This window comes from Idiotropiscis lumnitzeri, chromosome 4 (assembly GCF_059441095.1).
Source record: "Idiotropiscis lumnitzeri isolate Australia: NSW breed Sydney's pygmy pipehorse chromosome 4, RoL_Ilum_1.0, whole genome shotgun sequence".
NCBI classification, from domain to species: Eukaryota; Metazoa; Chordata; class Actinopteri; order Syngnathiformes; family Syngnathidae; genus Idiotropiscis; species Idiotropiscis lumnitzeri.
Window position 1 is genome coordinate 21387375 of NC_142394.1, and position 12533 is coordinate 21399907.

The window sequence follows — 12533 nt, forward strand, 5'->3', positions numbered from 1 at the left end:
CAGCAGATCGGATTTACTTGCGATCATCATCATTATTTCAGTATATCCTTTTTGGGAATTTTTCGTATGGTGGTCTTGAGATTTTTTTCAATTGGGTGTTGCTTATTTGAACGTATTCACTAAAATCGGTCCGTCCATTTTCTGAGCCGTTTCTCCTCACTAGGGTCACGGGGGGTGCTGGGGCCTATCCCAGCTGTTTTCCGGCAGTCGGCGGGGGTACACCCTAAACTGGTTGCTGGCCAATCGTAGGGCACACAAAGATGAACGACCATCCACGCTCACACTCATACCGAGGGACAATTTAGAGTGTTTAATCAAGCTACGATTTCTGTTTTGGGAATGTGGGAATACACAAAGAAAACCCACGCGGGCACGGGGAGAACTCCACACAGGAAGGCCGGAGCCGGGGATTGAGAACCCGCTGTAGCCGGCTCAAATTTGGTGGCGATCAGAAGAATTTCTGAGGAGGAGTTTGAAGTTTGACCGCAGAAAATGTTGGAAATTTTGGAAAAACAAGCAGCGCCAAAGCAAAATGTCAATTATTGGTTCTTCAACGCGTGCTATCGAGGTTATCTGAGAACATCTGAGAGCTCGCAGGTCAGAGACGTCGGTTTCTCCTGAATATTTCCGCACGATAAAATCCAGTGGTCTCGGAAAGTCTTGTGAAGACTCTCCAAACGCTGCACCTGGTTCATATTCCAACCTCACAATCTGCTTGCTTTGGACGCCGCATCTTCCTCTTCTTGGGTTTCACCTTCCCGAGATCTCGAATACGCTCTGATATTTGGGGGAGCGACTGGCCTTTTGAGAGGGGAGGTGACGAGGTGAACCTCCAGTCCATTTGGAAAAGAGATTTATTGGCATTTGGCAGCAAGTTTTGTCCCGTCAAGAAGAAGTTCCGCAGCTGTGAAGGAAAAGGAAAGCCGAGTCTATAAAGAAGCAATTATGGGACCTATTAATGCATTTGTTGTAGCCACCACTTCAACAAGTCAATCTTGGATGACTTTCAAGTATTTTTATGAGCTTTCTTCAAAGGAGCGCCACGTTCTCGCCCCGTCTTTACCAAACAGTGTCGAACGAACACGTCGTCTGAACACGGGTGCACGCTCCCATCGCAGGCTGCGTTTAGTTTTTACGACTTAGCAAACAGAGGTGGCTTCGAGGTTCGCCGTCAAGTTGATTATTTTGAGCCAGGGCGCATAAAATTAAGCCGGATGTGTTTTTTTGTCAATGGCAAAAAACGACATCATTCATGAGCGCCGTGGGCAATGCTGACATGCCAATTACTCGTCCTTTACATCCAAACTTGAAATTTAGCTTTGCAAAATTCTGGAAATGTTCAACTGTGGAATTGCATTGGACTGCATGTTTCAGATCATGCTCAACATCTCAACGGATTTGGCTCCGGACTCATCCGTGCCACGTCTTTGCATTTTTGGGCCTTTATCGTTGGAGGACACATGAGACCAATCGGTCTGACACTGAGCAGCACGTTTGGCTTCAGAATGCCTGGACAGTGTTGAGTTTTCATTGTAGCCTATGCACACTGTCAAAGCGGCAGTTTCCGAGTTGGTACGGAGTTCTTTGTGCAAGCTCACAGTTAATGTGACATACAAAAAATTCCAGCATTGTCAAATGGTCATTCTTCCGCAAGCTTTGTGGCTCGTCAATATGCATTTTGGCAAATTCCTGTCTCGTCGCTGTCAAGTTATTTCAGTGACCGCTGTGGGTTTTTCCATTCTCTAACTGAAGGGTACGAACATTTTGTGTACACATGTAAACAACACTCGTCCAGTAAAATATGAAGGGTGGTCAAGTCTCTTGCGACACCTGACTCAATTGTCAACACTGGAGCATCCGAGAAGCCTCAATTTGGGGAGCCTTTCGTGTGTTGAAAAGAATGCCAGTCATGCGTGTCGCACGTTCTCGGGACGATGAGAGAAAGTCATGAGATCTTGTTTGAAAGTGAATTTTTAAATTGAGAGAGGCTCCACCTTCCGACATGTTAAAAGACATGTAACAGTTCGAGGTCAACCACCACGCTTGTCCGCAAAGACGCGGTCCGCTACATGAAAATACCTTGGCCGGCACCCCCGCCACCGAGATGATTTAAGGGCGGTTTCCCCACAAATCCCGAAGCATTGGCGGCGGGCAAGGAAGGAAGTCTGCGCCCTCATTTGCTCGCATGGGTCACATGTGTGAAAAAAAAAAAGGTGAACGCAGTCAGCATTGACCCGTTGACGTGATGAAATGTTTCCTTCGTGGAGTGTCCATTTTTTTTTTTTAATTCAGTTCTTGAGTGTTTCCCAGGTGCAAACCTTTTAATTATACTCCAAAGTGACTAGTGCTTTGGTCAAGTTGGTGGTTGAGCAGCTTTTTGAGAGAGTTGTGTCAGATCAAGAGCCGTTTTGCCAACCTGGTCAGCGGTTTGAGGCACGTCACCAGAAACTCAATGTGTTTGCGGTTGGCTTGCTCCATTTCTTTCTTTTTTTTTTTTTTTTTGGAGTGTGTGAAGTTTCAGGCCTGCATAAAGTGGGTTATTAGAGAGCAGCCAAGAAGGCCTGGGTTTTCCTGGCACACAATGGCAGGAAGTGCCGCCGCACTATAGATGGAAGCTGGAATAGTGGCGAAACTCTGCAAGGAGCAAGGACAAGTTTCGAACGAGAATAATGGACATTAAAAAAAAAAATGAAACATATCAGCACCAAGGTCCATTGGGGTGGGCAAACCTTTTGATTGGCGGGCCACAATGGGTTCTAAAATTTGACAGAGGGGCCGGACCAGGAGGAGATTGTTTTGGTAACCTCACCTCATCGGAGAAAAAAAAATACATTTAATTTTAAATGAAAGTGAACAAAAACATTACAATAAAATATCTGTCTTTGAAAAACCACAGTATTTAGAAACTAAAACATGAACAAGGTTTATTCATTTATTTTTTTTTAAAGTTTGGCGGGCCGGATTAAAACATTACTGGGCCGCATGTGGCCCCCGGGCCGTAGTTTGCCCATTCCTGATCTTGAGGGTGACTAAGCCCGCTATAAATATGATCAGTGCAACCCCTTGAGTCCTGTGGAGGTGGGGACCCGCTGGCCCAAAAAAAAAAAAAATCAGATAGGGAAAATTTAAGTCCGACCCGGAGCCTCCAGCATCGGCAAGGGCCCAGAATCCCTCGCTGGGGAAGAGCAGGTAAAAATCTTGGAAGGAGACCCTTCCCATCCAAACCTCCAGCAAATTTAGAATCATGGAATCGAAATTTGGACTTCCTGACTCTAACCTCATTCCGACTCGATCCTAATCTATTTTCCATTTTAAATTTGTTTTTCTTTGCTTCCCCCCTTCTCGTGTTCCCCATACTCAAATGGTTTTGTTCCTCCCCTCCTTCCTTGCGTCCTGTATTCTTTTTTATTTATTTTTTTGTCAAATTCAGGTAGATTAAAACATTTTGATTAAAAAAAAAAAAAAACAACAAGGCAACTTTGCACACTAGGGTTATGGTCCTATTTTCTTCTTTTGGTTTTGTCTTAGTTTTAAAATTATAAATACTGGATTTTAAAATTTGTGATGTCTTTGTTAATAGGTAAAATAACTTTAACCAGGCCATTTTTTTCTTTAATTTATTTTTTTCATTATTTTAATTTGTATCCTTTCTTCATAACCAACAACAACGTACCACCCCTGCATTTAAAAAAAAAATCATTGTGAAAAATATATATGGGTAATATTTTCCATTTTGTGTTTATTTTTAAATGACTCGCTTTAGCTGCCTGACCTAACTCAAACCAAAACTGTTACTCCAAACCTTTATTGTTGCTCCTACTTCCAGACAAATTTACCCTCCACACATCACCATCCAAATTTTCACCTCAGCAAATGATTATGCCCAAAAAAGAATAATTGGACTCGGTTAGTGTACTCAATGTTTTCGCCTTGGAATATATGAATATTCAACATTCTTTTCCCGGTATGCACGCAACTTTAATTATCTCAGAGGGGGGAAACTGGGTCATCGTCTTTGTAGAACACCACAAATTCAAAAGATAAAAGACAGCCCTGATGATGATGATGCCACAACTCACACCATTAGTTTTACTTTTTGCAAGCTCTGCTTTTACAGTTCAATAGGCACAACTTCTGGAAAAGTCTTCAGATCATTAACCTCGTAGTGACCTTGCTTGTCTATCACTGCTGGCATAAAACAAGCTTGCTACAAAAAAATGTCAACTCGAGCCTCGGGCTTCATCTACTCACAAAATGTTTGAAATGAAAACAAGCAAACGCTGGATTAGAGTTTAAAAATTAAGCGGCAAATCACACATCTATTTCCTTATCCTATTATTAGATAGATTTTTTTTTTTTTTAAACTCCAATTGACAAAAAAACCCAGGATGCCAAGCATGCTAATCTATTTTTAGCTTTGTTGCATGTCGTGTTATTGCTGGGAGGCGGAAATTCCACTTTTGCGCCCTGAAACCATCCAATCACAAATTAATAGCATTTGTGATTTTTTTTTTTTTTTTTTGGACTTTTAAAAAGTGCAAAAAACGTTTTCTTTTGGTCAAAAGAACGAGCTAAAGTATGTGTGTTAGTTATTTAATCTTAATTCAAATTAGCTTTGATCAGTCAGCGAAGGTTTGGTGAACTTACGACTCCGACATTCAACCAATCGCAGATGCAAATAGCAGACGGGTATGTTGTTTGAACAAACACAGAAACAGCTCAATTATTGACGGACGCGCAAAACTTGTGTTTAGCTTAAATAATACAGGATAAAAATCCTAAATATGAATTTGAATTGAAACATATTGTATTCAATCACGAATATGCAGGGCCAGCACCAAAACCGACTCTTTTCAAAACAAATCCAAACAATCTCATATTTCAAAACTTGTTCCACTGATTGAAAAATACTGAGAGCTGTGAAAAGCAGAAGGTAAACAAATGGAGAAAAAAAAAACGGCCCACTTCCAGCACCATATTAATTTACCTGCTGAGAAGAGTAATTATACTGTCAGCAGGACATAAATGATACTTAGAATTTCTTTTTATAACATTCAAATTGGTGAAATGAGTTGCATCTGAACTTTCTTCTTTTGTCTAATCGGTGTAATAAAAAGTCTGATTTCAAAATCTTAAAAAAAAAAAAAAAAAAAAAAAAAAAAAAGAAAAGTTCCAGAATAGTGAAATATATATAAACTGCCCTTAGAATATACAAGTGATATTTGAGCAGATATAATGTGCAATAAAAACATTGTGCAGCAGCTGTGCTGAGGTGGAGGAAGCCGTTGATGTGACAGATAAGGTCAAAAATAAATACGCCACATGGCCGCCTCTATCTTTGACTTCCAATAGAAAAGATTCAGGCGTTATGTTTGGAACGTGCGCAACTGCGCTGGCCGCAAACGCAAAGCTTTTGATGTTTCCTTGGTCATGTTTTTAAAAGCGCAGTTGTTTGATAAGAATTAACCCTTGGGACGAGATGTGCAGATGTGCATCTATTGGACATCAGTCTGAGGTTTGCGTTTGAGTGGAATAAACAATAATACAATGGAATTTGAGGAAAACTTTAAGGAGAATTCAGCCTGGAAAGCTGCACAAAATCCAGCAAGACTTTTTTTTTTTGGCTTTCTGTGGCTGATTTCACCATTTAATTGTTCCAAAGGTCTTCACCTTAGTTCCAATGATATGTTCCTACGGCGCCGATGTATTTTCATGTGAATGTGCAGTAGGCTACTATTAATTAAAATAAATTGAAGTTAGTCGCCACTGAATTAAAAAAAAAAAAAAAGTGATGGGCATGACAGTTTTTAAGTGAACTGAATCACTAGAATGAGTTCATCAAAAAGAATCGTTCAAAAGATTCGTTCACCAAATCATGCCCACCGTCCAACATGCCCCTCCCAGGCGCACGGAGGAAGTGGGAAAAAGAAAAAAAAAAAAAATCAATGTTGCATTATTATTGTTATTATTTCTAAACGTTGGAGCTGTAACGTACAAATGAGAACAGTTCAGTACGTTAAAAAAAAACAAAAAAAACATTCAGTACGTTTCCTCACTGAATCGTTCATGAACGGGAAATGATATCACGTTTACTCACTGAATCGGCGAGCGTGAAGTTACCTCACTCATTCCTTCGTGAACACAAATAGCGTGGCAGTACGTTCAGAAAAATCTCACATCCATCTGACGCAGGCTGCTGATTGGTCGTTCGACATGCGCGTGACTCAACTGGGAAAAGAACAAATCACTTGAGGAAGTGATCTGCTCACTCACGTTCACTGAAAAGATTTTTTTTGTGTGTTTTATTCATTATTTGCACCGATGACTATTACTGAGTTCAATCTTTATGGTTCCACCGTATGCACACATTTTTGCAATGATGTAAAAATAGAAAGTTAAGTCCACGTTGGGAGGTCGGCGAGGGTGGTGATTGGGACGTTCAAACACTAAAATAAAGGGGCAGCTGTCCGAGTGGTGCTCATAGCCGCAGTTGCTGCGCACATTTAAAATAACTGGAGACTTTGGACAAAGCCAATGTTTGCGTAGCGTTCCAAAACCTAGCAGACCTCATCCGTAATTATATTTGAAGACCAAAGATGGACTTTATTTAGGACGGAAACGGCCACCGCCGGCCATGCATGAGTGGTTGATGAGTCGCTAACGGTAACATGTTAACGTCATCTGTTAAATATAAGCCAATCCACCACTCAGACGGGTTTTCGTGAGCAAATACGCGACGGCCTCTTTGAAGTACTTTAAATGAGAGCCGTCTGCTTAGTGCAAGTCCACTTTGACTAGATTAAGATAAATGACAAAGCGAAGGAATTGCCAATAGAATGAGCTGGCATTTTTAGTTTAATAAAGTCGAGCGTCGTGCAGCTTTAGGATTAAAAAAAAAAAAAAAAAGTAGTTTTGGCAAAAGGAATCTTCGATTTTCACTCTAGCACAGTTTAGAAGTTTAATTTTAACACAATGCGCACACACAATCTGGAATGTCGTTTTATTGAGTGAAACTGTTTTTGATTAAGAAGCATGCTTGGGCATTGCTTTAAGCGTATAAACAAAAATGGTCAAATTATCTTTTGTCTATTTTGGGACCTATTTTGTGGCATGATACAAACGGAGTGTGTGAAATCTACACGCGGCTTGGAATGCTAATTGTTATCATTATGGTGTGACTCACTCTGGGTAATCATTCGCTTTTTTGGCCACGTACACCTGTTTGCGTGTTAAAGGCTAATTCATAAATGTTTGAACGCGGCACTGTGGAAGGAATAGATCGCAGCCATTAAACAGGTCCATCTGGATAAACACACATCTTGGGAGAATTTTCTAGCCTTTCCAAAGTTCGCACTCGCTATGCTAAATGAGCTCCATACCGCGGCGACCATTCAAACTTTTGGGATCTAATTGAAGACAAAACGGCTCACTTGAGTTTTGAGAGGATGGACGATCCACTCAAGAGTCATTGCTTTAATCACTGCTACTCGACGGAATAGCTTTCATGGGCTTTGACAACCTTTTGTTTATTCAGCTTGTGAGAAGCTAATTCGTCCCGCTGTGTGTTAGAAATGCACGCTCAGACGGATGAACAATAAGATACGGGTGGGCGAAGAGAAAAAGGAAAAAAAAAAAAAAAGGCCGTTGATTGAATATGAGAACGAGAGGTGAGTGGGGCTGATAAGACCAGATAAAACACATCAAATACAACCTTTTTGACAGTTAAACAACAATTATGAATATGTATCGCGATAGTCACCTGATCCATATCGATAAAAAAAATGCCTCGGATAAAATGTTCAAAAGGGGAAAAAAAACAACTGCGGCGATGTGCGTTGCAGGTAATGCGCAGTCGCCTCCAAACACAAAGAACCAACGAAGAAGAAGCTGCTAAACCAGCAACAGCCGGAATCAAATTCTGCACCTCTGAACCGTGCCGCCAACCCTAACGCAGTTGAACAATAAACCGAACCCTTCAACCCTAACGCAACTCGATGCATATTATACTGTCACTCTCAGGGAATTTTCCAAAAGTCAACTTTGAATATCTTGCGTCAGCGTACATGTCGGCTTAGAAGTTGTCGGTTAGTATTGCAATCATCTCAGTCGCGGTGAAGTAAATTAGCCGGAGAAGTGTTAGAAGCAATGTGGTCCGCCTTCATGTTGTTGTTGGGATTCTGACACACTACAGAATGCCAACGCTGAAAATTAACTTACTTTTGCAAACTTTTTTTTTTTCACATTACAAAAAAAAAATCTAACTGCGCACCACCAAAAACAACTCACAAAACGTGGCTACATGGCTCACTTACAGGAGTAGCTTTCGAGTTGAACTCGTCCCATGACCAAGTTTAGTACTCAATAAAAATATTCGTCTATCAAATCATATTCCCCTTCAAAATTAATTTGCACAGCCTAAAACGACTTGTTTTTTTTTATGTTTCTGATAAAGAATTGCATATTATTATGAAATATAACAATAAAAACCGAAAAAAGAATGTCAGGAATTAAATCTGTGTGTGCTACGACCTAGCGGGTGATGTCAGTCTCAGCATTTGCTGCATGCTACTTGAGAGTGCTTTCATTTTGTTTTTGTCTTTAAATGTTCGTCCCATTCATGAAACAGCTGAAAGTGCATCACTTGGATCTCAATCGGGCAAAGGATAAGGAATAAAACATTTCATTTAAGCAAAGAATCAAGTTACGGCTCATCATTTGAAAACATCCTAAGTTGAGGTGCTCGTTAGTCAAGGTGCCAATGTATGGACACTTGCCTTCGGATGGAAGAGCATTTCATTGTTCTGGCAGTCACTCTACATCGCTGACATAGCTGCAAGTAAAAAAAAAACATTATTAAAAAGTAAATAATGCTCAGACTAACGTATTTTTTTTGTACAATAGCAAGACAGTTCCTTCATTGTCAATAAAACGCTGCTATTCAAAAAGCAAACTCAAACTTTTATTTTCCTGCCCTAAAATCAACAACTCCCACCGGCAAAGTAAAGGCGTCATCACGTCGCATTACAGCATCGCAGCGCGCGGCTGCCAGTTAATTATTGCGAAAGTATACCGGCACTTATTTTCACAGATGACTGAGCTTGTCATGGTGACGCTTTTCACTGGCTTCAATCGGCCCGCCGCCATGAAAGGCGACACAAAGCGCCATCCCAGCTCAATAACGTCCAATCGGGAACACAAAAACACGCTTCAAGCCACGGTTCTCACACACACGGCGGCCCCCGGAGGTGACATTTGTGAATTGATGTATAGATTGAGAGCCCAAATTCCCTCTCGCATGAACATTTGGCCCGGAAGAACACGGCAATTAGCTCAAATGTCCGTAGAAATGCACAGTCGGATGCTCGCCAAGAGACTCGGAGAATAGGTTTCATTTTCAATAAGCTCTGTTCAACTAAATGACCTCGCATCTCCTTATTAAAAAGTGGATTACATCAGTGATTCATAAACGGAGGTCTGCAGCCTGCGGTCCGCAAAATAATTATGTGGTTGATGTCAAGGTTACGTTGGTAGACGACCCAAAAGCAAGGCAGGAGAAGCAGGGTGTACTGAACAAAATGTATTATGAAAAACGATCCAAGATGTACGTTGGAAAAAACACATCGAGCGCACTAACAAAGTCTTGAAACAACAAAACACACCATTAAAAGAGAAAAAAAAAAACGTGACAGATTCACGATCCAAACAAAGAGACCAGGATGGAAACAAAACCTAACGAGAAAGACAAAAAAAAGCCACAGGAGGAAATTCCAAAACCAACCTAAACAAAATAAAAACAGAATCATGACAGTTTAAAAGCTCAGGTATAATTAAAATATTAATTAAAAAAAAAAAAGTCATCCTACTTTGAGAATTTTATTGAAATTCTTAAACTTTGACTTGCATACCCTATCGCAACTTTATCTTGAGAAAATTCAAGCTCATGACTTTTTATTCTGACAATCATCACGGTAGTGATGATCAGTCAGCATTAGGATTACGAGGGGGTCCTTAAAAAAAAAAAAAAAGATTCACGGGACCCAAAAAGTTTGATCTTTCCAATTACATCATAGCGACTTTTCCTTCCGAAACATGTTTTGAGGCAAATGATGGAACCGCTGCTCTCATTGCAAAAACTGAAGCGACCCAGAAGTCTCTGTTCCTGGAATGGCTCGGACGCCACGGGACCCCCCCCCCCCTCACCCCACCCGCTCCACCAAAGTTGAATTTGATTGCGCTGATCAAACGAATCACCGTGGGTCAACGTTGCCAGAAGCAGAGCGCCCGGCACTTCAAAGGCTTCGCACTAATCCTATTTGGATTATTTCATTAGGAAACTCGGAATATCGGAGACTAAACAAGACCTGAGTTGTCATGTCGCTGGACGACCTCGGCTGCGGTGTGTTCGAATCACATGCCAGGAAATGACCAAGGCGTTCATTCATCCGAGACTGCATCCCACAGGACGTAAACACAAGTGTTGTTAAACGTGCATAAAATGCTGCTGCGGTTCACTTGCCAAAGGTTTTGCTCTTCCCATTTGTTTGGGGTCATTGCACAGGTTGTCCTTTGTTCATTTCATAGACGGACTATGGACGGCAACGTTGGGACCGATTCAACACGTAGTGGAAAAAAACGTGAAGATACGATCAGAACTGGGACCGCCGCCATGTTTTTTTTTTTTTTTTACATTAGAAGTGGAAGTGATCAAGTCAGACTATTATTAGACGTTTTTTTTTTCTTTCTGGAAACTACTTCTTGATGGCTGGGTGACAGTTTCACCCAAACATGGCTGCGTTTGGCAGGATACAGTGAACGCATAAAGCAGATGTTTTATATAGGGAGAATATGAACGTTGTCACGACCAAACCACAAACAAGCCATAAAAAAGTTGGTTTGAAAAGATGCTTTTACACAAGCATTTTGTCTGTTTTAATCAAACTCAAGTTGATGATGGGAGAACCTGTGTATTGCATCCAAATCCTAATCTGGGTTCACACCAAATATGTTGCAAGTGTTTCTGGCAGCAGGGAAGAATTGCATGAGGCTGATATTAAATGAATTGTAAAAAAAAAATAAAAATAAAAAAAGTCTGCAAAATCTATGGACTTGTATGAACAGGTCCACCACAGGGAAAAAAAAAATAAAATAAAAATAAAAAAAAGGTTGGGGACCACTGATCTAAACAAGCGAACAGGAACCCTAAATGAACCAAAATGTAAACTCAAACCTGCCATCATTTTACCCTAAACTGAATCTTGGAATCAAAGATAACCAACCGAATGAGCTTATAATGAGCAGATAAAAAAAAAAAAAAAATAATAAAAAAATTAAAAAAAGTCCAAAACGGGAAGATTTTGATTGTTATTGAGAATAATAAATTTAACTTACTTGGCTTGAGTCCTCTTACTTTTTTTTTTCCATCTAACATAAAACCTTCGTTGATTCTTGGGGACCATTATAAGCATGTTGAAAACAATCTCATCTTCAATCTAGCTTGTACCACAGAGATTCCAACCTACATTCCAGAGTAAAAGTAAACACGGTAAAATGCTGGAAATATTGCTTATATAACCGTAGACAGTCGTGACAATAAATCAATATTGTACTCCATTAAAGCCCAACAGGATATTTATACAGCGTAAAATGTTCGGATAAAATGCATTCTTAACATATTACAGCACAGACGTTACATTTAATGCTAGTCTGATGTTTCTAACCTGAAGCACTGCTAAGTTTAACAATATGCCACGCAGCTTTGATGAAAAGTTCTGCCTGCTTAATCATTAATCATGCCCTTGAAGCGGCGAACTTACTTTAACGAAATGCAGAAATAGTGCGGGGATGTCGACTCATGTAGGCCAGACGCCTGCTGGGATTTAAAAAAAATAAATAAAAGACAAGGATTACAGTTAGGAGGATTAGACAATAAACAAAGCGGTAGGATATTAAAAAAGTGAGATGATTTTTTTTTTTCTGGTGCAAAAAGATTCTCTGCAAAACAGCTGTTTGCTCTTTAAAGCTCACAGCTAATTCATCAAAAAAAAGTTCAAATAGATGTTTGACAAGGCAACCATTTATAAGTGGAAGGCAAGTTCTGTCCAAAAATGTTACGTACTGTTGCCACTTGTCACACACTGAGTGAAATCCAACTAATGAGTACTGCGTCATGATTGACGGCAATTTTACGCCAATGACACGTCAAAAGTTGCTGGCAAGAATTTCTGGATGGAAATTCTGCGCACAAAATTGGATTAATACCTGCCGACCAAGAGATTTTATTAGATTTTTTTTCTGGGATGACTTTGAAATTAATTATTTAATTAATTAATTAAATTACATTAATTAATTAAATTACACTACCTAAAATTATTGGTGACTGAATTTCAGTCAAACATTTTTGGAACGTTAGTGTCATTACAGCTTATGTAAAAAAAAAAGAAAAAAAAAAGAAAAAAAAGAAAAAAAATGCACTTTCGTTATTTTGTTTTTTTGTGAATGGACTTTTGTCTATTTTGACCCACATTGCAGTTTCC

At 40.0% G+C, this 12533-nt stretch overlaps 1 long non-coding RNA gene across 1 annotated transcript; it reads right to left on the minus strand.

Moving 5' to 3' along the window:
- Positions 1-434: 434 nt before the first annotated feature.
- On the minus strand, positions 435-11847 carry LOC148338539 (uncharacterized). The gene is made up of 3 exons (XR_015842872.1): positions 11814-11847; positions 8775-8830; positions 435-904 (listed from the first exon to the last, which is right to left on the minus strand). It is a non-coding gene; the product is annotated as an uncharacterized LOC148338539 (long non-coding RNA).
- Between the last annotated feature and the right edge of the window lie 686 nt (positions 11848-12533).